The sequence below is a fragment of the Lepidochelys kempii genome, chromosome 17, assembly GCF_965140285.1.
Source record: "Lepidochelys kempii isolate rLepKem1 chromosome 17, rLepKem1.hap1, whole genome shotgun sequence".
Classification (NCBI taxonomy): domain Eukaryota; kingdom Metazoa; phylum Chordata; order Testudines; family Cheloniidae; genus Lepidochelys; species Lepidochelys kempii.
The window spans coordinates 9,785,204-9,810,628 of NC_136396.1; positions in this window are offsets into that span (position 1 = coordinate 9,785,204).

The following is a 25,425-nucleotide window of genomic DNA, read 5'->3' on the forward strand; positions in this document are numbered from 1 at the left end:
GGTCGATTACCCCTCTGCACAATGGAAAGTCAGCTCCCGTGTATGAAACACTGGTCCTCTCCTAGAGTTATCTTCTTCCTGGATCTGATCCACACTTGCAAGATGTAGAGGGATCAGTACAGGTCTCCTACAGGTCAGTGATATGACAGCATAACTTGTTAATCACTGGCTCCAACTACTACATCTTCCTTGAGTTGTCTGAAATAGGCAGTAGTTTACTGTAGTGTCGGCACTGTGTGCTACCTGGGGTGTTCTTGCTTTTGAATATTTTAGATGTGTTGAGTCAGATAAAGTAAGAAAGTTGAGGTAAGGGGGTTTTTTTCCGCCAAGTTTCCCTCCTGGGAATTATTCACAGCCAAAGTATGATTTCCATTAGGGTTCACAGCTGATTAGAAAACCATTCTTCCATCATGAAGGTAATAAGTGGCTCTCTACTGTTACAGTCTTTTGTTTGAAGGAGACATTTCAAATTCCATGCTCTGATATTTGCTTAATAAAAGCCATCCATCGTCACTGATGAGGGATTTGAAAAATTGACCCAGAAATAACATAGATTTCTCAACCCAATAGAATTTACATAAGGAAAAAAGATGTTACAAAAAACCAGAGATGTGGAGCAAGAGCTGATCTTTCAAAGCGGCTTCCACCTGACCTCTCCGTTTGCATGCCCAGATTTTGAGCATACAAATTTTAGTAGACATGGGTGCAAACTGCAAAGATCAGATCGAAACTCTCCCAATGTTTTGATCTGGGCCTGTCTTTTTGTCTCTGAGGACCATTTTCTGTATCTGAAGTAAATCCCACATCAGGCATCCATGCCATGTGCACTTGTATTGTATATTCTCAAATACAAAAAAAGATCTCCAGCCAGAGCAGATCTCAGAATTGTATGTGCAGCCAGCAGTGGTGTGTGCATATCGGATCTATCAACCTGTCTTGCTTATGAAATATTAAGGTGTTAGAACCCATAAACGTGTGCACGCAAAGTTACACTTACAAAGACATGGCCATGTATTTCTCGGACATGTAAACATACATTGAGTTTGGAAACTGGATCCCAAATATCTTCACTGGACCTAATTTAGCTGCTTAAGAACTTCACTTGTGTTGAAAACTGACCAGGTCCTTTGCTTTTCAATGGGCAGTGAATAATAATGATCGAGTCTAACCAACCAAATACTGTGTATTTTGACATGCAAAAGATGATGTCTGGAAAATTGTATTAAAATTGTGATCTATCACTTTAAATGCTTAGCGGTTTCCTGGTCCTACCTACAAGCTAGAGGGCTCTGCAGGGAAGCATGCAAGCAGCACAACGGCAGAAGGATAGTTTACAGTAAAGTTGGATGAATTGGCCTCACTGTTTTAGGGAGTAGCCTGTTTTGTCTCTTTCTGGTTTTGGTTCTTGTGGTCTTAAAGTCCTAGATTTTAAGAAATAACATAGGATTACATTGCAGCCTTCTAGGAAGAATATCTTCCATGGGGTTTTGTTTTGTTTTATTTTTCTGACTTTTCCAGGTGTAAACTGTGAATGTAACCCAAAAGGCTTGGGCAAATTCTCCCAAATGGTGTTTCTTTAAATGATTCACATTCTTAATTTTATTTTGTTTGGATACATCATTCCATTTTATATGAAACAGGCATGAATGTCAATGTTGATTCATTTCATATGTATTGAGAGCTTTGGGCCTTTACATTCTGGATCAAAATCTGGACTTTCATCTGACAACTGGAGGACAAAAAGTACAATAACCTGAAAATGCTGCCTTTTTGTTTTTCAGTCTTAAGATTTTTTTATTATACAGAATTATGCAGGGGAAGCATATGCACGTCTCTAAAGTTTGGCTATTCCCTTTCTGTCTGACACCGTAAGCTTCTCTGTCTTACAGATGTCCCGCTCAATTCATTTTCCATTGTCTTCTCTGTTTGACGAGAATTTTGCTGCAGTTACGAAGGCCAGGCAAGAAAACTCTTCTGCAAAGCTTGGCGGAAGTATGTCATGTCACATCCCAATGATTGTCAGGATGTTTTCTTCTGCCAGCGGATTAAAGCATGACTAGGCAGGACATTTCTCTAATCTAAAGCCTACCATCCACTGGAGTCCCATACAATTACTGGAGATAATGGCCTAGTAATCAGAGATGCTGAGCAGCTCCAGTTCCTATTGACTTTAAATCTAGCTCTCTTGGGTACTTATCTGGCCCTCATTACCATACTAGATCTGAGCACCTCACAATCTTTCAAGTATTTATCCTCGCAACACTGTGTGAGGTAGGGCAGTGCTGTTATCCCCATTGTACAGGTGGTGAACGGAGACGCACAGAGATGAAGTGCTCAGTGAGGATGCAGGTGCTCATCACCTCTGAAAATCAGACCATAGAGCAGAGGTGGGCAAACAATTGCCCGCGTGCCACATCCGGCCTGCGGGACTGTCCTGCCCGGCCCCAGAGCTCCCGGCCGGAGAGGCTAGCCCCTGGCCCCTCCCCCACTGTTCCCCTTCCCCCGCAGCCACGCGGGCAGCACTCTGGGTGGCGAGGGTGCGCTCATGCAGGGCGGCGGGGCTGTGCTCTGGCTGGGTGGCTACCAGACATGCTTCTCTGAGTGGCATGGTAAAGGGGCTGGGGCCGGAGGGGGTTGGATATGGGGCGGGGGGTCCCGGGGGGGCAGTCAGGGGACAGGGAGCAGGGGGCAGTTGGATGGGGCAGAGGTTCGGGGGGGGGTTGAATAGGGTGTGGGAGTTCTGGGGGGCCTGTCAGGGGTCGGGGTAGTCAGGAGACAGGGAGCAGGTGGGGTTGGATGGGGGTGGGGTCCTGGGGAGTGGCTAGGGGTGGGGGATCCCGGGAGGAGGCGGTCAGGGGACAAGGAGCAAGGGGGGTTGGATGGTCGGGGGTTCTCAGGGGGGAAGTCAAGGGGCAGGAAATGGGAGGTGACGGGGCCAGGCTGTTTGGGGAGGCACAGCCTTCCCTACCCGGCCCTCCATACAGTTTTGGAACCCCAGTGTGGCCCTCGGGACAAAACGTTTGCCCACCCCTGCCATAGAGGTACTAGAAGGAACGACACATGGTATTTTAATATTCGTTTCCCTGGTATTTTAGCCCTATATAATTTAGTCAAAATTACTGTTTGTAATGGATATTGTCAGCTTAAGTCCGTGAAACGGGGCTGTCGTTTTAGAATGCTAAGAGGTAGATGGTGACTTGGCCACAAGGAATTCTGAACCCGTCTCAAGCCCCTGCATGGGACACTCAGACCTTGGGGTTAGATTCACCTACTTAATCCTGCAGAGGGGTACGCTGGGAATGGGTGGAGCCTTAGCTCTTCACCATGATACCTGGCGGGGGGCAGTGCCTCCTGGGGGTAATGCTGGAATGGTGTACTTCACGTACCATTACTATACAATTAAAGGTGAACTAGGCAGTGAAAGAATAATGTCTTTACTCTGCAATAACTCTGTCTCCAGTTAGTGCAGCTTCTTAAAATACTAAAGAAATCAAATGATTGGGGGGGAGGGCGGGGAGGAACGAATGTAGCTTTGAAAACAATACATGCATTAGTGCTTCCTTACTGAACACAGATGAACCCCTGGTTAATTTCCTCTTCTATCGAACGCCTCACTTGCTCTTTACAGGGAAGTGTTTACCTTTGCCTGGTGGGTGGGTGTGTAAATGCAAACAATAAAGATGGGCCCAACGCGTAAGATTTCCCCACCTCTTGTTTTGATCTGGATTCATCTGCTACCTCTCAGGCTCCTCTTTGTTTAAAATGATGATAAAAAAATCTGTACCTGTGATATGCTGAAATTCCCTCATCACGTCTGCTGGGGGGGAGAGTTGCTGCGAGGTTGGGCCCTAATAGTTTATCGGTTAAAACCAATCTTGCCCGTTGAAGATGGTGGAGTGGGCAGTCTCATTCACATAAGAGATTGTGATTTATTACTCTACACACAGTGCAAGGTTACAAATAGGAGCAGAGGCTAAGTGTCATCTATGCAACTTTAACTAGTCCCACGCAGCTCTCCCACTCAGCTATCTGCCAGGATAAAAAAAATCTATATAAGGTCTGTTTGCTCCTGTAGTCTTTATGCAATCTGTGGAGGGGAATTTAGTCTGAGTGAGAATGCATGCCATGTGCTCTTTTTGTGCAATTTCCTCAGCTAGTGAGCATCTGTGTAGCTCCATTGACCTCGCCTGTGCACACCCCTTGAGGATCTGGCCCTGTATCTTTCATATTCCCACAAAATGCAATAAAACCTCACAGTCCAAGGCCGATCTCATAATGCGCTATGGGACTAGGGCCAATTTGTTGAGTTGTTTCTAGGCTTTGATGTGTAAACTCATCAGCTGTCATTGTGTTCTAATTAAACCAAAGTGCTGCAATAGATTTCCTGTCACAAAAGCAAAGATCCCTCATGTGTTGGGAATGCATAGGGCAGCCTCAGCAGAAAGACACTCAGCCACGGGAGAGAGCAGGATACTAGAATGGCATAAATAGATGAACATGGAATGAGGCAAGCGGTCAACAGAGATAAAATGTTGTTGCAGAGATCCGGGGAGAGGGGGTGACGGGGTAGATAAAGGATGTCCTTCTAGTTCTCAGCCTTTCACATACCAGGACCCCATATTGCAAGGGGAAAATGTCTCAAGTCCCCTCTGCCATCCAGCCATAACGAAAGGCAGGGATTTTGCAACATCCCTGGGCTGGCTTGAAACTCCATTTTTCAGAGCACCTCATTTCCAGGGCTTTGTAACATCATCAGGAGCTTGTGTGCAGCACTGTAACTTTGGGGCTCTTTTTACATCTACTAACTGCCTCTGGCAGCTGTTGTGCACCATCATAACAGATCAGTTAATCAGCAATAACAGATGTTGGCCTACACGTTGTCACGCCGTAACCTGGTAACACGTACCACACATGACACAAAACTTGTGCATCCGAGAGAATTCAGACATTTTTAATTGTCTTCAGACCTTTGTCTCCCCTATAGAGACAGCAGTGTCTCATAGTTACCACAGGAGATTGGAGTCAGACCTCTGGGTTCTGTTCCTGACTCGGGGGCCAAATTCTCCTGTACTTAATTATTTTCGTTGGCATCAATGGGAGATTTGCTTGATCAAGGGCCACTGAATTTGCTACACAGGTGCTATGATTGAGAAAACCACTTCATCTTTCTGTGCCACAGGTTTTCCACTTGTAAAATGAGGTTAACACTTCTTACTATTGCACGGGGGAATTGTGACGCTTAATGTCTGCGAAGTGCTGTAAGTTCCTGCCATGAAATATGCAACCAAAGGGCACAGGCTATAGAGGGGTGCTGCAACGGGTCACACCTAATCCAGCGCTGGACCCTACCGCTGCCTCAGTTTCCCCTTCTTGGGATTCTCATAAACTGCACTCAGACTCTTTGTAACTCAAATAATACCCCTTCTTGGGATCTGGATTATCAAAACAATACCATCGTTCAAATGTCAACTTAAATCAAACCAGATCTTTCCCCTTACTCCATAGTTTCTTTAGCCGTTGGTGGGCTTGACAGCTCTTCCCCAAAACACAGCCTGTGCTGTCTGCTATCGTCATCTTAAGGCTCTGCCCGTCTCTGCAGGTAGCTCCAGCCAGGGCTTTTGCCATGATCCCAGGAGGGTCTGCCTTGTAGCGCTACGTCATTTGGGGCTTCCCCCACACTGTCATTATCACTAGAAATTTCAGGCTCAGTGTAGCTCTGCAGCTTTTTTGCACAAAAGGACCAAATCAGAGCTGGAGATCTGCCCATGTTCCCAATGGCCCAAACCAGCGTAAATCCCCCCGCATTTGAATGTAATACAACACGCCTTGTTGAGTTGTCAGCAGCAAAAACCCCTATGTCTAAAACCATGCACCTCTACTGCCTGAACTGAGAGACCCAGCTTTATTAGTCCAAAGCCAGTAGCAGACTCATAAACCTCTATCAGGTTTCAGAGTAACAGCCGTGTTAGTCTGTATTTGCAAAAAGAAAAGGAGTACTTAACCTCTATGTGAGCTAGCCACTAGAGGGGGACAAAGAGCCATATTCAGCAAGTGTGAGTTAACCCTCCACCTCACCCCAACTTCCAACACTTACATTTTTCCTATGTTAAAAGAGGAGTCCAACAATCTGGAAGCTCTCACCCTATAAAACCAGAGGAAACCTCAGAGAACTGAATTATTTCCCATGGAGAGCAACTGCAGTCTGCAGACATTAATCAAACCGAAATTATTTATGATTACTCTTATGAACCATGACAGTACAAGGAAGCCAAACAGTTATCGGCTCCACCAGGCATAGACTGAGTGGCATCAAGTATAATTCCTCACCGTTGCTGATGTGTCAAAGGCTGTGTGTTACTCATGAAAGCAAACCCCACTAATCATTATTCTTTGCTTTCTAAACAGGCAGGGTCAGCTGTTGATTAATTTGACTGTGGATCAATAACATGTGTCCATGATAACCCTAGAGCAGAATTCTGCCATATCATGCATTACCAACATGGTCAGTGCTGAGAACCATCTCAGAAATGCCTATGGTGGAATAGAGGTGCTCCTTTGAATCGGTAGGGTCTCCCTGCTACCAGCAGCCCCACTATTTTCAGGGATAAAGCAGAGAAGTTGGAGATTTTGGCCCAAAGATTTTACCATTGAACCATCCAAATCACCTCTGGCTCCCAGGATGGGGACAGGTTGGACGTGTTCTCGTGGTCCCATGAAGTAGAAACTAGTATTATTATTGCTCCTGAGTGCCACTCCGGGCTGGCCCTGGACCAAATAATGCCCCAGGTGAGGAGTATCTTCGGCGACCCCTCCCACCACACTCCATTTGTTAAACTTTTGAATACCTTATTTTTTATTACATTTGTAGCCATTTCATGACTTTGATGCATGATTTGCATGCTTCTGCCTCTGTTCCTTGCTCTGTTCATGTGTGGAACCCATGTCCCAATAAATCCCTTCCTCCACGCACCGTTGCACCCCCTTTCTATGGAATTTTTTAAAAATACAGTACATAGAGGCTCATGGGCAGGGCCAGCCCTAGACCAAATGGCACCCACCGAAGCCTGGCACCGCAGGGTCGCTTGCCCCTAAATCCAGCCCTAGTGGCAGTAAGTGGCCTGGCCAAGGTGAAACAAATTGTTAAAATACTTTCATTTTTCAGAATAAAAAGCCTTGCCCTCATGCCTGCCTTTAATTTAACCCTGGAAGGACAACAATACCAAAAGAGCACAGAGGAAAAAGAAGATGGGAAGGGAAAGTACGGTGGGGAGGAAAGCTGGCTTTTGCTACCCATGGGGATGATGTTGGGGCTGGAGAAGGCAGATTTACAGGGCTCTGGTCTCCAGAGGCCTGACTCAAAACCCGTTGAAGCCAAAGACTTGCTTTGGATCAGGATGGGCTTTGGATCAGGGCCCTGTCCACAGCACGAAGGGGAAAGAGGTGACGGATTGCTTGTCCTGATATCCTTCCCCAGCCGCTTCCTCTCACCAGTGACAAGAGCCTTACGCCACTCGCCCTCTCCCAGAGCTTTCCTCCCAGCTGCTGCAATGGCAACATACTTTGCCTCACCTATTCTCCTGCATTCCCTCAAGTGAAAAGCCTCCTGCCCCTCCCACAGGCTGCCAGAGGCAAGTAGCCTGAAATCCTCTCTCATTGTGCCATAACTCCCCAACGAAAGTGGCTCCAGCCCTCTCCTCCCTCCTCCGCGTTCTCTGTAATCTGCCAGAGGCCACGCAAAACCTCCGGTGATTTCAGTACTAATTTAGTTACAATTCTGTATCGAGTCAAAACCTTCTGGACGTCTCCCATCCCTTTTAATATGATTCCTCAACGTGCCTAAATAAGTAGCCCCATAAATGTCTTAGGGCTAAATTCTTCATTCAGTTACCCCATTACGTCAATGGAGTTGCATTGGTGTAACTGAGAATTTCCCCCTACATTTGCAATATAAGGACAATGAAGCATTGTAAAAATTTGAGTTGCTGCTTTTTGTTCTTAAAAAAAAAAAATCCCCTCTAAAAATCCCACAAATGTTGCCATTTTTATCAGCTCAGATTATTTTTTTCTTTTGCTAAAAACCCCTCGGAAAATTTGGCTGCAATCCTCGTTCTCATAATGCGAATCTGCTTCTGATCACTTAAGTATCACGCCCAGCACAACAAATGAACTTTCTAAACAAAGAACTGTTGAGTCAGAAATAAAATAATCCACTAATTGTGCTTTTCTGGAATGGATGACTGTATAATGTCCTAATCAGAAAGCTGAAATCACATTTGCATTTAGATAAAGGCTTGTTTAAAAAGAGAGGAGTATAAAAGGAGACACTGAGACTATTGTGGTATTTCTCTGCATAGCATAATCATTTATGTTACTGATAAGATCTTCAGGTAGTGAAGCCCGGGCTGACCAAAGCCAATTAATCTTGCACTCTGCATTAGCAAGCTTGTCAATTGACCCCAGTGGGTCACCGAACCAATGATGCTGATATAACACCATGCCACTGCTCTCAAATGCATCTTGCTGCTCCTCTGATTTATTTCTCTCTGCTGCTGTGACTGTTTTTCAAGCCAATCCCTATCGTTTGACAGTTAGATTTTCACTCCCTCTAGGCTAACTGGAGTCAAACAGCCTGAGAATCTGAGCTCCACGGACTGGAAGGGCTGGTAAAAAGGGTCAGCGAGTGCTTTATAATCCCTCACTGACTCCAGATATCAACTTTTTTTCTCTCTCCACACTCTGCAAATAGCAATGGATCCTCATTACTGCTACGTGTCCCAATATCGGTTCTTCAGGGTTCTGTCTAAAGTACTTATGTGGCCCCTTATTGCTGTAGTATCTGGGCGCCTCATAACCTTTACTGTATGTATCCTCACAACTCCCCAGGGAGGTAGAAAAGTGCTAATGCCCCCATTTTATAGATGAGGGACTGAAGCACAGCCTAAATAACTTGCCCAGGGTCAAACAAGAATCAAACCTGGGTCTCCCACCACCCGGGCTAGGACTCTAATCTTTGGCTCATCCTTTCGGACTCCCTTCTCAATGGTGCACTGAGCTCCCTTTCCGTATCCTAACAATGAGGGTCTCTGTTGGGGTGCAATGCACTGCCACTGCCCACTTCACAAGTAAGTGTGAGCACACACAATAGAGCCTGGGGTTTAAGCAGACCATGCTCCATTAAAGAGTACAGAAAAGACAGCTGGATGGGAGATGCTGGGGTCAGATACAGCCAACGTCTTCAGGGCTAATCCAATGGAGTTGGGAGAGAACTGGATTGTGAGTTGGTTCTCACTCTAAGTTCCGTGCCAGGGGAGATCGAGCCATTCGGTGCGTTTGTGGGGTGCTGGCTGTGAGTTGTCGAGGCTTCCAGCGTATCTCAAAGAGTAGAACACGATCTTGCTAATGCTTCAGGCAGGCTTTGGGGGTCTTTGTCTCGTAAACTAGAACAGTTGGACAAAATGGTTGGGGATTTTCATTCCAGAGCCTTATCTTTCAATATTTTACTTACATTTTCTGCTTTTTAATCCAGTGATTTATCTATTCATTCTGTGGGGCTCGACTACAGGGTGGAGAACACCTCTCAAAGTGTTTTGCTGCAACATACTGTGAATTTGTTTTGCCTGTGTCCACAGCCCCTTTGTGTAGCTTTCCATGATGATTCTGATACCCTCATTTATTGGCAGGAGCACTTGCAGAAACAGAAAATTTTTAGCAGACCTTAGAGCATATTCTCAGAAAAGCAAATGTTGAACTCATAATCACAAGAATGGCACCAGAAACGTGACTAAGGGTTGTGTTCATCCAATCAGGGAAGAGAGATGTAGCATGTGACTTATGTGCCCAGAACTGACAAACATAGCTCAGACGTTGAATCTCGGGGTCCCTCCAAATCTGGATGGAGAGGTGATGGTGGGGGAAGCTTCCTCTTTGCTTCTTGTGCAGTATCTGCTCTACAGATGAACAGACTTCGGTCTCCAGAGCTGCCAGTCTAATGTCTTTCAAGTATAATACATTCACAGAATTTTCTTTTTAAATCGAAAGATAATAAAAATCCCATAGGGAAGTCAATAGGGTTGATTAAATGCAATGGCAAGTGAGTTGTATACACTATCCAGTAGTTACAGGGGGAAAGCACGTATGTTTTCTACAGAGACTGATGCCTTATACACGAACCAGTTCCCTTGCTTCCTTTCACATAGCTAAAGGGTTAAAAATGCCCTGTGCTTTGTGATTTCCTATATCCCAGGGGTACAACAGAGCTGTTTAGTTCTACTTTTTGACCTGTCAGCTGTCACTAAGGATATAATGCATCAAACATAGTGTTTCCGGCAATGCTTACAACATAGAGACATGGCTGTCTATTAAATCCTAAAGCTACACATAATCATCCAACACTGGAGAGCTATAATAATAAATGATTAGCTTGCTGCTGATAGCCAGTCAGATGAGAGTATTTGCCAAGCATCTGAGTGTTTTATTTTGATGAGTTGTTCAGACGCAGCATTTGACAATCAATTGCTGCTTTCTGTTAATAAGGAACGGGGGGGGGGGGGAGAATCCTCTGGCTTCTTGGCTGTTACTAAGCTTAGCCTTCACAGATTCACAAAAATGACTGGGAGACGCTCATTGGATTTTGCAAATGAGCAAGGGAGCAAACCAATGCGATCAGAAAAATATTAATTAAAGGAAAGGGAAGATACAAAATGCATCGAGTGTATTGATTGGGACAAGGGTAGGTTAGTTTTAATTAGGGCGATACTTCAGAGTATTCCCAGCAGTACAATCACCCCACAGAGCAATGCAGTGCTCCCTGCCTTTTCACAAATGACTTGTGATTTTGAGTGTCCAACCGGACACCTTCAGGAGGCCTGATTTTCAGAGGTTGGGTGCTCAGCTCTTCTGACCATCCGTCCCCTTTATGGTGCCTCCCATTGGGAATCCAAAATCACTCGTCCTTTTTGAAAATGTAGCTCTAAACATACTGCAATAGACTTTGTAAGGGAAGAGAGTCTCACCCGAAACCTCGATAGAACACTTACTGCTAAATATTCAGAGCTCGATTCTGCAACCTTCACTGGACTGTCTGCATGAATAAGGGCTGCAAACTGGGATTTATGCAAAGTGAGGCTGCTAGGTGTTTTGGACAGGTGAGAATGATCAGCTGAACAAAATGAGAATGAACAAGGTTCTGCTGAAATTGGAAGTGTCTCTGAAACGTCTCTAGCTATAAAGCATCTAGGTTCAGCTTTTGGCATGATGCCTGAGTGTATTATTGTTACACAAGAGCATGTTCACTCTCTTGTGTCTTAATATTTAGGTATGTCATTTTTCACTTCCATATTTCATGGGAAGGACCTATTATGACCTCACTCTGATCTCACACAAATGAAGCACTTGTGGAACTCACTGCAGTAGAGTTACTCCTAATTCACCCCACTGCAACAAAGACGAGAATCAGGTTCTCTTTCTGTTTCCATGAATACATGCCTCCCTCTGTGGTTGTCCTATTGTGACACATTTTTGTATCCCTGACTAGGACACAGGAGAGTGAATCTCGTACTCGGTTCAGAGCCAGCTCTATGGGTCCTGCTGCCCTAGGCAAACCAGCAAATGTCTGTCCCTACCAATCCACAGTCGCTTACAGAGCTACTGTATGTTTTGCTGCCCCTAATATTTTGCTGCTCCAGGCAGCTGCCTGCCCTGTAGATACACCCTTCCTGATGTATGGGTGAGCATGTACAATGCTGAAGTCACATTCTAATAAACACGTCTCTCCCGCATGCTGAGCTTTTATTAGGATCTGCTGTTTTGATGTGATTGCTTATGACAAGCTGTGGCCTGTCATTATGGTGGATTTGGTCCTTTCTAAATATGCTTCATAATGTTGTATTGCCTGTATGATGATGCCAGACATTCTTGTTCTGTTTGCTTCTATTTTTATTCTCCCCCCTGCTTTCTGCTCAGCTTCGAGCCTGAGGTAGAGAAGCAATGTCAAATGCCAGGGTGCAGTGACATGACAGTTTTGAGGCTCAATATAAAATCTGCATTATTCATTATCAATAGACCTCACACTCAATGGATTAAGAACTGGTTAACTGACAGATCTCAGAAAGTCGTTGTCAACAGCAAATCATCATTGACTGGGGATGTTTTTAGTGAGGTTCCCCGGGGGCTGGTACTAGGCCTAACGGTATTCAACGTTTCCATAAATGATCCATAGTAAATACAAAATCTCTGCTGATTACAATTTGCAAACGATGCGAGGAGGACCGGGCAGTCGCAATCTGGATTACTTGGTAACCAGGGCCCATTCAAACAAAATGTCTTCTAATACAGTCAAATGTAGAGTTACCTCAGGACCAAGGAATGTAGACTATTCCTACATAATGGGGGGCTGTAGCCTGGAAAGCAGTGACTGTAAAGGATTTAGGGGTCACAGTGAACAAGCAACTAAACCCAAGCTCCCAGCATGATGCTGTGGGCAGAAAGGATGAATGCGCTCAGTCGAATAATAACTGGGTAACATTTAATGGCCTTGCTAAATATGGAGCCTTGATAGTACTAGAGGGTGCAAAGGGAACTGAGAACCAGCCCCGTACTGTCTGTGTGTTAGGCTTTGACTGTAGGACAGGGATGGATGCGGTGGGGAGTGAAGAGTTTAGCCCACATCTAAATCAATGTGTTATGCATAGCATAAATGAGCACTGGATTCCGTCTGTGTCACAGGGGCTAGCCTTTGAAGGGGAGTCAGGGACCATCCCACCTAGGACAAGCCCCTCGAAGGGAGAAGGAATCAACTCCAACTCACCTGGAAGTAACTAAATCCCTAGGTGGTTGGTTGGCTGGCTGGCAGCTAACGAGCGTGCTAAAGGGTTAGCCCAGAAAGGGGATCATAGAGAAAGGAAGCTTCTGAGGAGAGGCTGAGCAGAAGAGCTCTCCAGAGTCAGCGAGAAGGAATGCTCCTATGGACGGGGAACCTCCGAAGGAAGCCCAACCTGTCAGGAGCTAGATGCTGCCCACAGAAGAGCTGCAGCTGACAGATCACTGCAGATGCCTGGCTTCAGGCAAGGATTATTCCCAAGTAGTGACAAGAGGTCTGACCCTAGGGAAGGGACCTGAGCCGAGAGAACCCTACTGGAGGGGAGCGGTGAACCCGGTGAGAATGGATAAATTAAGACTGACTCGGTCTCCCAGCTAAAATAGTGGGGTAAGGGTTTACTTGTATTTTCATTGGGCCTTTAGTTAATAGACTAGACCCCTTAGACAGGGCATAAAGCCTTGTTTAACTTGCTGGTGATATTAGGGGAAATTGAGGCAGAGAGCCCCAACAGTTCCACATGGGGCTAGAGGGGCATTGCTGGCACATGATGGCATATATCACAATATACCAGCAATGCCCCTCTGCCATGTACATTGGCCAAACCGGACAGTCTCTACACAAAAGAATAAATGGACACAAATCTGATATCAGGAATCATAACATTCAAAAACCGGTAGGAGAACACTTCAATCTCTCTGGCCACTCAGTAAAAGACTTAAGGGTGGCAATTTTGCAACAGAAAAGCTCCAAAAACAGACTCCAACAAGAAACTGCTGAGCTTGAATTAATATGCAAACTAGATACCATTAACTTGGGTTTGAATAGAGACTGGGAGTGGCTGGGTCATTACCCATATTGAATCTATTTCCCCATGTTAAGTGTCCTCACACCTTCTTGTCAACTGTCTAAATGGGCCATCTTGGTTATCACTACAGAAGTTTTTTTCTCCTGCTGATAATAGCTCATCTTAATTAATTAACCTCTTACAGTTTGTATGGCAACTTCCACCTTCTCTGTACGTATATATATCTCTACTTACTATATGTTCCATTCTGTGCATCCAATGAAGTGGGCTGTAGCCCATGAAAGCTTATGCTCTAATAAATTTGTTAGTCTCTAAGGTGCCACAAGTCCTCCTGTTCTTTTTGCAGATCCAGACTAACACGGCTGCTACTCTGAAACCTGACAATAACATAATGCAGGCAATGTAACATGTTTCCTAATACTCACTCTAAGGCCAGAGAAACTGAATACTCTTTCTGCTTAGGTTAACCAAAGGCTTTATTTAGACAGGCTAATTAGAGAAATAGTCCCTGTAGTTTTCTCTCATTCCCCAAATGCCACATTCAAACTGAAATGGGTAGCAGGGGGAGAATTTCTGTGTCTTTGGTGCAATTCATACTCTTCCCCACTCACCTTTTCATGCAGGCAATGCCTTCTCCCTGGCTTACAGAGAAATTTCTGAAGGGAAAAGCCCTAGAAGGGCTGTATCTCCCCAGCATAAACTGCTCACTTCAAACACTGCCAATATACATTTTGTTCTTATTGGGCCAAATCTTACCTTTTGCAGCTCATGGCTGAATATGAAGTAAGTTTAAACCAAGATATTATCAGTTTTTAAGCCAAACTACCTAGTGAAATCAGTGGATTTCACCCATTTATTTCTCATCGAGATTGGACTTTTATGTTTTTTGGTGTGCATATAAACCCTTAGGTTTGAAACCTGGTGTCTGAGAACTCGTCTAGTTTCTCTCACTCCTTTTAACTTTGATAATGTCTATGTCCCTAATGGCCTTCAGAAGTTTCTTCTGAATCCTGAAAGTGTTCACAAAACGTAACACAGTTGGAGGTAATACAACTGCAAACTCTGTCAAAGTGACACGTGACATCTGGCGGGGCAGTACTTAATGATCTGTGGAATGTCGAGAACACAGGTAAATTCTAAAGGCATTCTATTATAATGAAATTCCCCTTATGGCAAAAGAAGTTGTGGATTCCTTTGTTACCATCATTCATTTCTAATTGCCAGTGGCTACTCATTAGATAAATGGCACTGATGTAAATGATAAGGAGCTGATAAAACGTAGTGACAGGACTCGTTTGCACTAAAGGGGTATTTTCAGTTTAATATAATAATCACAAAAAAGGCTTTAGCTCTCTGTATTCCTCTCTGCAGACAACATATTGATTGATCAGCTTCAGTGCCTCATTGCTCTGATTCCAACAGACATTCCACCACTACAGATGTCCATAGCCCACATGCTCTGTTCTGCCAGCAGAGAATTGGACCCTGTGGGACTTCCTTAACACTTATTTTGTGTTCGTCCTTCTCCCTTTCAGCTAGAAACCCAGGACCCAGTTCTGTCTCCACCAAACCATGGTGAAATTCTCAATGATTTAAATGGGAGCAGAATGAGGCCCCCAATATTTGGGCAGATACAATGTAAGTCTGATGAAAAATATAACTTGAAAAAAATCAATGAGGCAAATCATAGGACCCCTATTAACCTCTCCTAATGGGCCAGAATCCAAGCAATGAAATTGCTCACGCTCTCTATCTCCAACTTTAAATGACATAAGGGTCAGATTCTCCCCCCCGACACGTATGTAACTCCAGGAGTAGAATCCAGCCTCTGTCTGCAAGTGACTTTTTAAAATCCAAAATAAATTTCTTAGCATTTAATGGAAAATAACTCTTCTCGTTGTTTGCATTAACAAGATTTAGCACATACAACTTCAAAGCACTTTGCAAACATTGACTATTCTTACCACACTCTGTGGGAGGTAGGCAAGAATTACCAGTCACATTTTATAGACATGGAAACTGAGGCACACAGCGGTGAAGTGACTAGTCCAAGGTCACCGAGTGAGTCAGTATCAAAGCTGAGATTAGAACAGGAGCACTGATCACATTTTTCCTTGCATTAAGAACCTTTTCCTCCATGGTAACCATGTAAAACACACATTTCCACCTGCATCTTCTCTCTTTTACCCTAAGGCAGACCCTATAGGACAAAGAGTTACCAGAAAACTCAATGGCTTAAATTAGAATTAACTGTACCATTAGATAGCCTCTCTTATGTAACTGGGCTTCAGTGTCTCTCCTGAGGAATACCGCAACCAGGCGAGTGATTAATGGTACCTGGCAAGTGCTCTCTCATGGATCATAATTCCACAATTAAAATGGCATATTCCAAGAATGCTTCATTATGGCATAATCAGTTTGTTCAAATGGACAAGAAATCTATTTCTTTTGGGCCCTCTTGGGCACACAAAGGCAGTAATAGAATAAGTGATCTCTGTATAAATGATCTCTTGCAAAATTATGTGCTAAATTTGATCTAGCAGGAAGTCAGCTTTTCACATTCCTTCGACTTAAGCTGCCCAGTTGAGCTACATCAAATAGGGAAGCAGACACATGTTCTTTTTTTCACTTAGTTAAAATGGGGACCTGCTTCACAAGTTTATAAGCTCAGGTCATCTGGGCGCGGTAGGCGGTTATAAAGATACACGCTCTACAGCATGGCCTCGAAAAAGCGTGCCCTAAGCAAGGTGTTAGATCAGTGCATGTAGGTTTGAAAACATCCTGGAGTTTGAAAGAATAGGAGGAAAACAGCAAAAGTCTCATGTAACAAAGCCCACTATACCTACTGAGAGTCAGCCATGCAGCAGTATCAACCCCACATCTGAGGAACTCAGACAGATGGCATGTGATGGGACCCCCATGGTATGCCATCTTGGCGATCTCCATTTCTTTACTGCCCTTGGCTCATTGATATTTCTTTTACGCTGTTTATGGGGTCCTCCTACTACACCTCTACCTAGGTTCCAATATTGGAGGCCATCGCTGTGGTGGCTGAAAGCCTCCAGGAGTGTAGATGATGACAGTGCAGCTCAGAGCAGCAACTTGTGGTGCTCTTTGCTTTGTTTTCCCAGCAGAGCAAACCCTGGCTCCGTGTAGATGACTCCTCCCACATTGCTCCTGACCACGCTTCCTCCACTTCTCCAGGCCAACTGATCTTATGCCTTTCTAGGACGTTTTAGGGGGGGTTGAAGCTGATAGGTGTTTGTTCCACATACATGGTAGGTTTGCAGCCGTGTTGTACATTGTTTGCCATGTGTGGAATCCCCATCCTTGCAGATTTTTAAGAACAGGTTGGACAAACATCTGTCGGGGTCGGTCTTGGTATATGTAAACCTGCCTCCGTGTGGGGGGGGTTGACTAAATAATCACCCCCCATCCCTATTTCTCTGATTGTATGCCCCCTTCTTTCCGTGCCACATAAAGGATGGACACATATGACCCTCAGCCATACACCTAGATACTGAAGCATTGAAAGAGCATGGAGAGTCTGGTCTCAAATAATATCATCCCCAGATGACAGATTTAAGAACTGGGTAGAGGTCTGCCTCATGCTACTTGCAAAACTACTTCCAAACCAGTACCACTGTTACTCAATCTCCCATTTTTAATTGAATATAAGAGCACCATGGACACCAGTAAAAAGATTCCAGACCAGATTAAAACAAAATGGTCTATGCTGGTCATGCAGCCCATCCGAGATGCTAGTACACCTGTTATTTTAAAATGCTCTCTTGTAAACGGACTCTGAGCTTTCAAAAAAAGGAGTTCTTAACATTTCACGTCCCTCAAATTGCAGATTCCTCAGTCTATATTGCTTCCTTATGCATACAGATGATATGATATGAAGGCATATTTGGTAAGTCAGTGGTAAATAGCTCATACAACACTACTGATGCTTGGAAAAACCGTAAGTAACCACAATTTAATACATTTCTGAACACAGCTCTCTTGTCCAATGAACTTTAAAAGTTCATACAAAGGGTCCCAAAACAAATCTGTTCAAACGCAGGAGTTTTCTTTCAATCTATTATATACCTTAGACTTGTTTATTGAAACTTGTATTCAGTTAATATTGCCTAATATAGTGTCACATTCTGGCACAGGCATCTGTCACCAAAGCCACCCACAGCAAAGAAAAGAGGGTTTCCGGACTCCTTGAAAACTGATCAAAAAGGAGCTATGCAGGGGCCGGAGCAGGGCACTCTGGACGGGAGCCGAAGGCTTAGATGTTGTGATCAGCACAGTCTTGCGCATTATGATTTGTACTGCAGCACCCTACTCACGGACCAGGACCATCATACTACAAACACAGAACAAAAAGATGGTCCCTCCCCAAAGAGCTTACAAACTAAATCCAAGCTAAGAGACAAGAGGTGAGCACAGACAGACAGGGGATGACGAGGGGAAAAAATAGACAATATTGGCATTTGCCCCTGCCCCAGAAATGGGAGTTAGCACAACACTATCTAACCCCCACTTCAGCCCCTCCTGGAGTAATCTGTGCAGAGGGCTATCGCCAGTAAGAACAGAGGCACGTTAAAACTGCTTGGAGTATGTGTCCATTTGAGGGCCGCAATTGAGCTAAAATTTCTCAGTGCCCATAGCATTTTTCCATAGGTTCCAAGGCCAGAAGAGACCATTGTGATCATCTAGTCTGACCTCCTGTAGAACACAGGCCAGAGAACTTCCCCAAAATAATTCCTAGGGCGGCTCTTTCCAAAGAGATCTAGTCCTCATTTCAAAATGGGCAGTGATGGAGAATTCACCCTGAGCCTTGGTAAATTGTTCCAGTGGTTAATTATTCTCACTTCTTGCTGTCTAAGTACTCTACACCTCTCCCATGTATCACTTCTTATTGTGCATACCTACACTGATGTAGCTAAATAAGCGAGATATGACCTACATGTTCCAGGAGTGCTTTATAACAGAGGTGTATATGTGTGTAAATAGTTAATAGATTAGGTGCCAGTAGATGGCACTCAGGAATATGCATTAGTCCTGGGTTTTGTAGGACCAATAAAATGCCTTGTGCACTTTACATGGCTTCTTGTGTGAAGCTATTTATATGCAGCGCTTAACACTGTAGTGTAATCTTCAGGCCTTTGTCTGACTGCTTAATACAGGCTAGGAGACTCTATGTGTGCAGAAGACAGGTGGTAGGGCTAATGGAGGGTGGGGGTGGGAGAGAGGGACACTTGTACCAGGGCCCTGAGTTCATCCTCCACCCTCCAGGGTCTCTAACTGGGGTAATATGGGAGAGGGTGGAGCCTCAGCAAACATGATGTACTGGGACCCCAAATTTCTCTCAGTGGGCCTGACAGGTGGTGTTAATAAGAGCAAGAGATACAAAAAGAACCACTGGGTTTGTCTGTGTCCAGCAGCCAGAATAAAGAATCCCCCTTTGTACTCACTACAGCGGAGTCCCATCTTATCTCTTCATGGGGGACTGAGCTGTACAGTTCAGATCTGGATCTAGATCCAAATCTGAGGTTTCCTGATGTCCACGGGTGTTTCCAGATTGTAACCATCGAAGTGAGAAGCCCAAGCCATGAAGTGACCCACAAGTGGAGTCGATAGGCTTGGGTCTTTGAAGGAGAAGAAAAAAGGGGGAAATGGAGGAATAAAAAAACCTTCTTAATATCAAAGTTTATGTGCTAAGACATGAGGACAAGATGGCCTTAATAATCTTAATGTTTACAGCCTGCCTGAATGAATATTTACCCAATAGACTGTGACAGTTTGAAACTCAAAAGTTACCAAGAAAATAAAGGAAAACCAAGTTAGATCTAAGCCTCTGTCCCTCCACAACCCATCCCAGTGCTGCGCCTGGGGAGATAAGAGAGTTGTCTGCCTTAACTTTTCATTTCCTGGATTTTGTCAATGTGTGTCACAACTCATATTATTTAAATGCAGGTTTTCAGCATTTAATAATAATAATTTACTGGATTAATCCCCGGGAAACAGGAGAGAAGAAACCAGTCATGCCATTTCACTGACTGCAGTCAGAGTTAGTTGTAAAACCTCTTTCACTGACAGCTCTTGAGGAAAAAATTCAATGGCTGAAAGTTTAGAGTATATGACAGCAGCGTAAAAGTTAATGCATGTAAGAGGAGATGGCTGTGGAGCATGAACACGTGGGTAAACTGAAGCTCCTTGCTCCAGCTAGCTTATGAGAAACTAGAATTCAGCTTTATATAGCACCTTTAATAATCAAAAGTGTTTGAAAGCACCGTGTGTTACACTTAAAGATGACCGGCAGAGGTTTTGGCAGGTTTGTAACCCTTGATGCTTCCTTATGATACAGAAAGGAAGCCGGTACACTGCATCTGTGTAGACAAACATGACAGCCCCTATGAGCTCAGAATCTGCTGTTGCTAACAGAGACCTGGTAATGAATTCACTCATATTGTTCACTCTGGTCCATTATTAATCACGGTTCGTAGTCAGTCTTTTGCCACCTGTTTTTTCACACTTTGTGGCCGTGGACAAGGAGGACTGAAGCAGGTGGCAGTTTATTCTACTCACACTCAAGACAGGCACATTGTGGTGGTGCCGCCCTGGTTTACCTCTTTTTCAATAACAGGCCAACAGGTAACGATACCTAATTCAAAACAGGGTACGTACCAATTGGCTTAGGGGGGGCTCCCCTGAAAAAAATGCAGAGATAGAATGGAAGGACCAAGGGTAGGGAAGTCACCTAGGGAAGGGAAGGGAAAGAGATGGGAGAACTCCAGGGAAAAGGTAAGAAAGAGATCACGGCCCACTTTGACTTAAGGGGAGTGGAGAAATTATTTGCCCAAAGTGCTAATAAACCCAGTGCCTTCCCCTTAGCATTTTGACACCCTTTAGAGAAAGACTCTGTACTTGCACTGGTAGGAAATGGATCTCATGGTATAACAGGGACTTTCCACTGCTCATTTCTTTGATCCAGTGTGGTATGTGTGAAATTACCCAGGGTACAATCTGGTCTGCAGGACAGCTGTGTCCCTTCAGTTCTCCAACCTGCCTTTTACATGGCTTTGCTGTCAGAGCAACCACTCCAGGCCTTCTCACAGTCTTCAGCATGTAAATTACCCCCAGCTATAGAAGAGTGCTTCTGCCAGCCAGCTTGCCCCCTTGAATTATACTGCAGAGCAACACCAGCCAATTCCCAATCCCAGACTTTCCCCAGAAATGTGCGTCTTGTACTGCCCAGGAGCCTCCTGGACAATACAAGCTCAGATAAAATCCTTCATTTTGTTAATAGAGAATGATATGCACAAACCTGGTTATCTCAAATGGATTTCCCCAAACACGTCAGTCCAAGCACACTGGCTTAGCTAAAACAATAAAACAAGTTTATTAACTACAGAAAGATAGATTTTAAGTGATTACAAGTAATGAGGCATAAAAGTCATAATTGGTTACAAGGAAATAAAAGGTAAAATGCAAACTAATGCCTGACTTAACAAGCTAAGTGAACTTAAAGCAAAAGGGCTTCTCTCACCACATGTTCTTTTTCAGTCTTGTTGGCTGGATGGATGCCTTTTAGTCAGGACCCCTTCCCCAGTCCAGTACTCCTTTTCTTATCCTTCAGGAGTTGTGGATGTCATGGGCAGAAAGAAAGGGAGGAGAGAGGTGATCTAAGGAGTGTGTTCCCTTTTCTTATAGCATTTCCCTTCTTTGAGAATCATCTCCAGCTGGGTTTCAAGCGACCGAAAGTCTGTTGGAAGGGAACTTCCAGCTGTTCCATTGCCAAGATGTACATTTCTTGCTCACACTCTTTTTCCTGCCAAAGAATGGTCACATAACCAGGTGATACTCCATTTGATTATATTGACACCTGGCTGAGGTATTTGTTTGCCTTTTGTCTCTGAGGAACTGGTCTGTGCCTGCTTTTCTAAACTTAGAACATGTTTCAGCAATGTCAGAGTAGAATCTTATAATTTTACAGTGTTGCGACGCGTATTTTACCAGGAAAATAATGTTCAGCAGATGATGAGTTTTCTAATGATACCTCACAAGGCATAGTTTGAACAAAATTTATCATAGTCTTGTAAAAAGAATGGACATAATGGTACAGACTGTCACAATATGTTCCTCTCAGTCCTAAGTAAATGTACATAATCCTTTGGCTAATCTTGATGTTACTTGTATGATGTCCTGGTATCTATAGTTCGTCCTTGTAATTCCCCTTCCCAATCTGCATAATCCTTATGGCAGCATCAAGTGCAATTTACCATCTCACATCACACCACCTGCAACATAACATCTCCTTGTCCTGTGCCCTCAATCCAAGCAATAATCACACTGAGTCAAAACCATCCCTGGTGTAAGCTCTAGTTGTGGTGGAGTTACACTAGGGATGAATTTGGCCCACTCTGTCTTGAGCAAAGGGTATGCCTATTCATGGAGGAAATGCTTATAAGCAATAGTATCGTACATATAAGTCTTTGGCCTTAAGAGGGATTTTAACTTGCACAGTTCACTAATCAGGGTTTGTTACCATACCAACAGTTAATCACGTGGACAGATGCCCATCGTGCCTCAGGAACACTGTGTGCTGTCTTAAAGCCATAGCCCAGGATTTCTCAGTAACATGATGGTGTCTCTCTGTAGCTTAGCTAAAATTGGATTTGTTTGAAAGAAATAAGGAAGTCTGGCCAGCCAAGAGCCTTTCATAAACTAAGGCCCTGGTCCTGCAACTGGATCCATGTAGGAGAACATCTGCATGGAACCTCCTGCCTTCAGTGGGCAGGCACAGAGATGCAGATAGGTGGAGTCAGTGTCAGGATCAGAGCCTAAATCAGCTGAGATTGTGAGATTTAAAAGGCCTCCATGCTTTAGATGGGGAGGGAGGTGGTTCCCCCTCTCAAGAACCTTTCCCCTATAGATGCTGTAGATCACCATAATTTTTAATTTTCTTGGGTATGCTATAGGCACGTAAGGAAAACCTTGATGGACTTCCATAATGAATTTAATTAAAGAGAGCCTGGCTCTAGAACGAACAAGATAAAAATGGAGTAAAGGGCTTCAGTATTTGACCCAGTATGACGACAGAAGAAATGGAAGCCAGATCTGATGTACTGGTAGCAGATGGCAGTTAATGCAGTGTATTTAAAGTCCAGGCCTAAACGCTGCTTGAAATGCTTTAAACAGATGATTAAATACAAGTTGTTGCCTGCACTAGCTGAATCCTTCCTGCTCGGTTTGGGTTAGATACAGGAATCAACATGAAAAGAGGAGCTGGCTGCTGTTAGAAGACAGTTGTGCAAAATCTGAAAGAAACAGTCCACTAAATAGCCATCTTGATCACAATCCAGTTGAAATCAATGGCAAAAATCCCACTGATACCAGCTGGATCCTCAGCTAATGTAGATGGGCGTAGTTCCACTGACTCCTATGGAGCTGTTCCCTTTTACACCAGCTAACTAGGGTCTGGCCCAGTGGGAGTGGGAGCAGGCCCCTGACTGGTGCAGAAAAGCCTCAACTCCCAGTGACTGCCATGGGAATTAAGGGCACACAGAAGCTTGCAGGAGGCATTCCGCTCCTTGCAAGAGGCATTCCGCTCCTTGCAAGATCAGACTCTTTTCCAGGTGGGATTGGGGCCTTTGCCTGGCATCCCCTCCTATGTACTAACATTGTAGGCTTCACAAAAGCACTTCTACATCACGCGACTGTATGAGGAGGGTGAAACTGGGGATGCACCTTTCAGATTTGAATACAAATCAGATGCCGTGAACTTCTATCTTTGTGAGAGCCATTCTTTTTCAATTCAGCACCTAGTTTTAAATTAACATGGAATAAAGCATGGCAGCTTGATGTATTAATTAAAAAAATCAGAGGATGGGCCGTGCACCGTTTTAAAAAAACCCACATTATTTAAGATCTGAAATTTGTCTCAGTGCTTACAATTGAACCACAGTGTTCTTCTGCTTACATCAGATTATGATAACCAGCCCATGATGAGTAAATAGCACTGCATTATGCAGTGATACAGTATGAGTATTATTGGTAACAATGCATTACAGCTTTCCAAAACAACGGTTATTTCATTCTCTTCTAGCCCTGCATCATTTGTACTTAAAGGGCCAGAATGATGGCCATGGAGTCACTCCAGTTTTACACTGGTGTAACTGACAGCAGAAATTGTCCCCAGATTGGGTAATGATTTTTCAGAAAGCAAGGCAGGGTGTCATTGTCCCATCTTCTTCCACAAGTAATCTCAGTATTCAAAAGTGCTCTGTTGTTAAATAATCCTTGGTACTTTTCAACCATAGATCTCAAAGCACTTATCAAATAAAGGTAAACATCATTCACTCTACTTTCCAGAAAGGTAAACTGAGGCACAAAGCAATTGCATGACTTGCCCAGGGGCAGACAATGTGTCAGTAGCAGCCGGGAGTAAACCACCGGTCTCCTGAGGCCCAATCTGGTGCCCTATCTGCTGGATCATGCTGCCTCCCTTCAACGGACAATTTTCCAGTAATTCAAATCCATCTTTCACATGTTTGTTTGCTTTTATTGAAGTTGCCCAAGATCATTTTGCTGCTTGGGTCTGAACATTACAGGAGAAAGCCACCTACGTTGAGCTCTAGATCCTGCTCTTGATTCAGGATTTTGTTATGAGGCTGTTTTAAGATTAGATTAACTCCACAATGATGCATTTTCCTGTCAATGTTTTTTTTTTGTTGTTTCCTGAATTATCCTTACTCCCAAAGGAGCATCTTTTCCTGTCCTTGATCACAGCTCACCGCTTGTTTTCAGCAGAAGTCTAATAATGTTATCAAATGAACCAGTGAGAATGCTGCTGCGTAACACCTTTGTGAGTGAGGAGTAAGGCGTTTTCCTGTTACTCTAGATGGCGTGGATGGTCTTGCTGCTGTTTGGGGCATAGTCCCCTCACACATAGAAGGCCCAATGAAGTCCAGCAAAGGACTGAGCTGGTATACTGTGTGCTAAAATCTGAGACCCCAAAATCTCAGCTATCATCTCCGAAGGATGGATTCAGAGGAGGATTAAAATGCCCATTAAATCCATTCCTCAAGGTGTATTGTGGGACTCGTTTGAGCACTATAGGGCAACGAGATCTGGAAGCTCAGCACTTGCTTTGGACTGATTCTGGTCACAGTGCGCTGACTGCCTTGAACATCCTTTCATATACAGCACCAGCTGAGCCATCTCGAGGGGATGGGAAGCCATCTTTCATTTTTTATAATTCTCAGAGATGGGCCCAAGCCAAAACCCTGGACCTGAGTTCCCAAACTCAGAGCTGTCGCTAGAATGGACCAAACCCCAGCACCCTGAACTTTGGAGAAGGTTGATCTCAGATCTGGATTTTGACCTTCAAGTTCGGGGAGTGTGGAGCCAGAAGTTTGGTTTTATCCATTACAGAGAGATGGGTTTTAAGTTCTGTGCATTTGGATTTGGAGCTGGCAAAGGTATAGGTTTGGGGTCCAACTCTGATTATATTTTTTCTGGGGGGACTTTACAATCCTGCTGGAACCCTGAGGCTCTCCTTTGCAGTCTCTCCTCCTTTAGTTTTTCTCCACTTCCAGGTCAATAGCCTCTGGGCAAGGAACTCATAAACTGATGTTGTGTAACACAAGGTGCTTGAGCCCAGCCTGGATTGCTGAAGTGGGCCCAGACCAGACCCTTGCCCAGTGCCCGGTTATATGGTCCATGCTAGGGGGAGGGTTCGGGGCCAAATTGTGAGCCCAGTCTTGGGTAGGACTGGAACTTGTTCAATGAAAAATACACACAC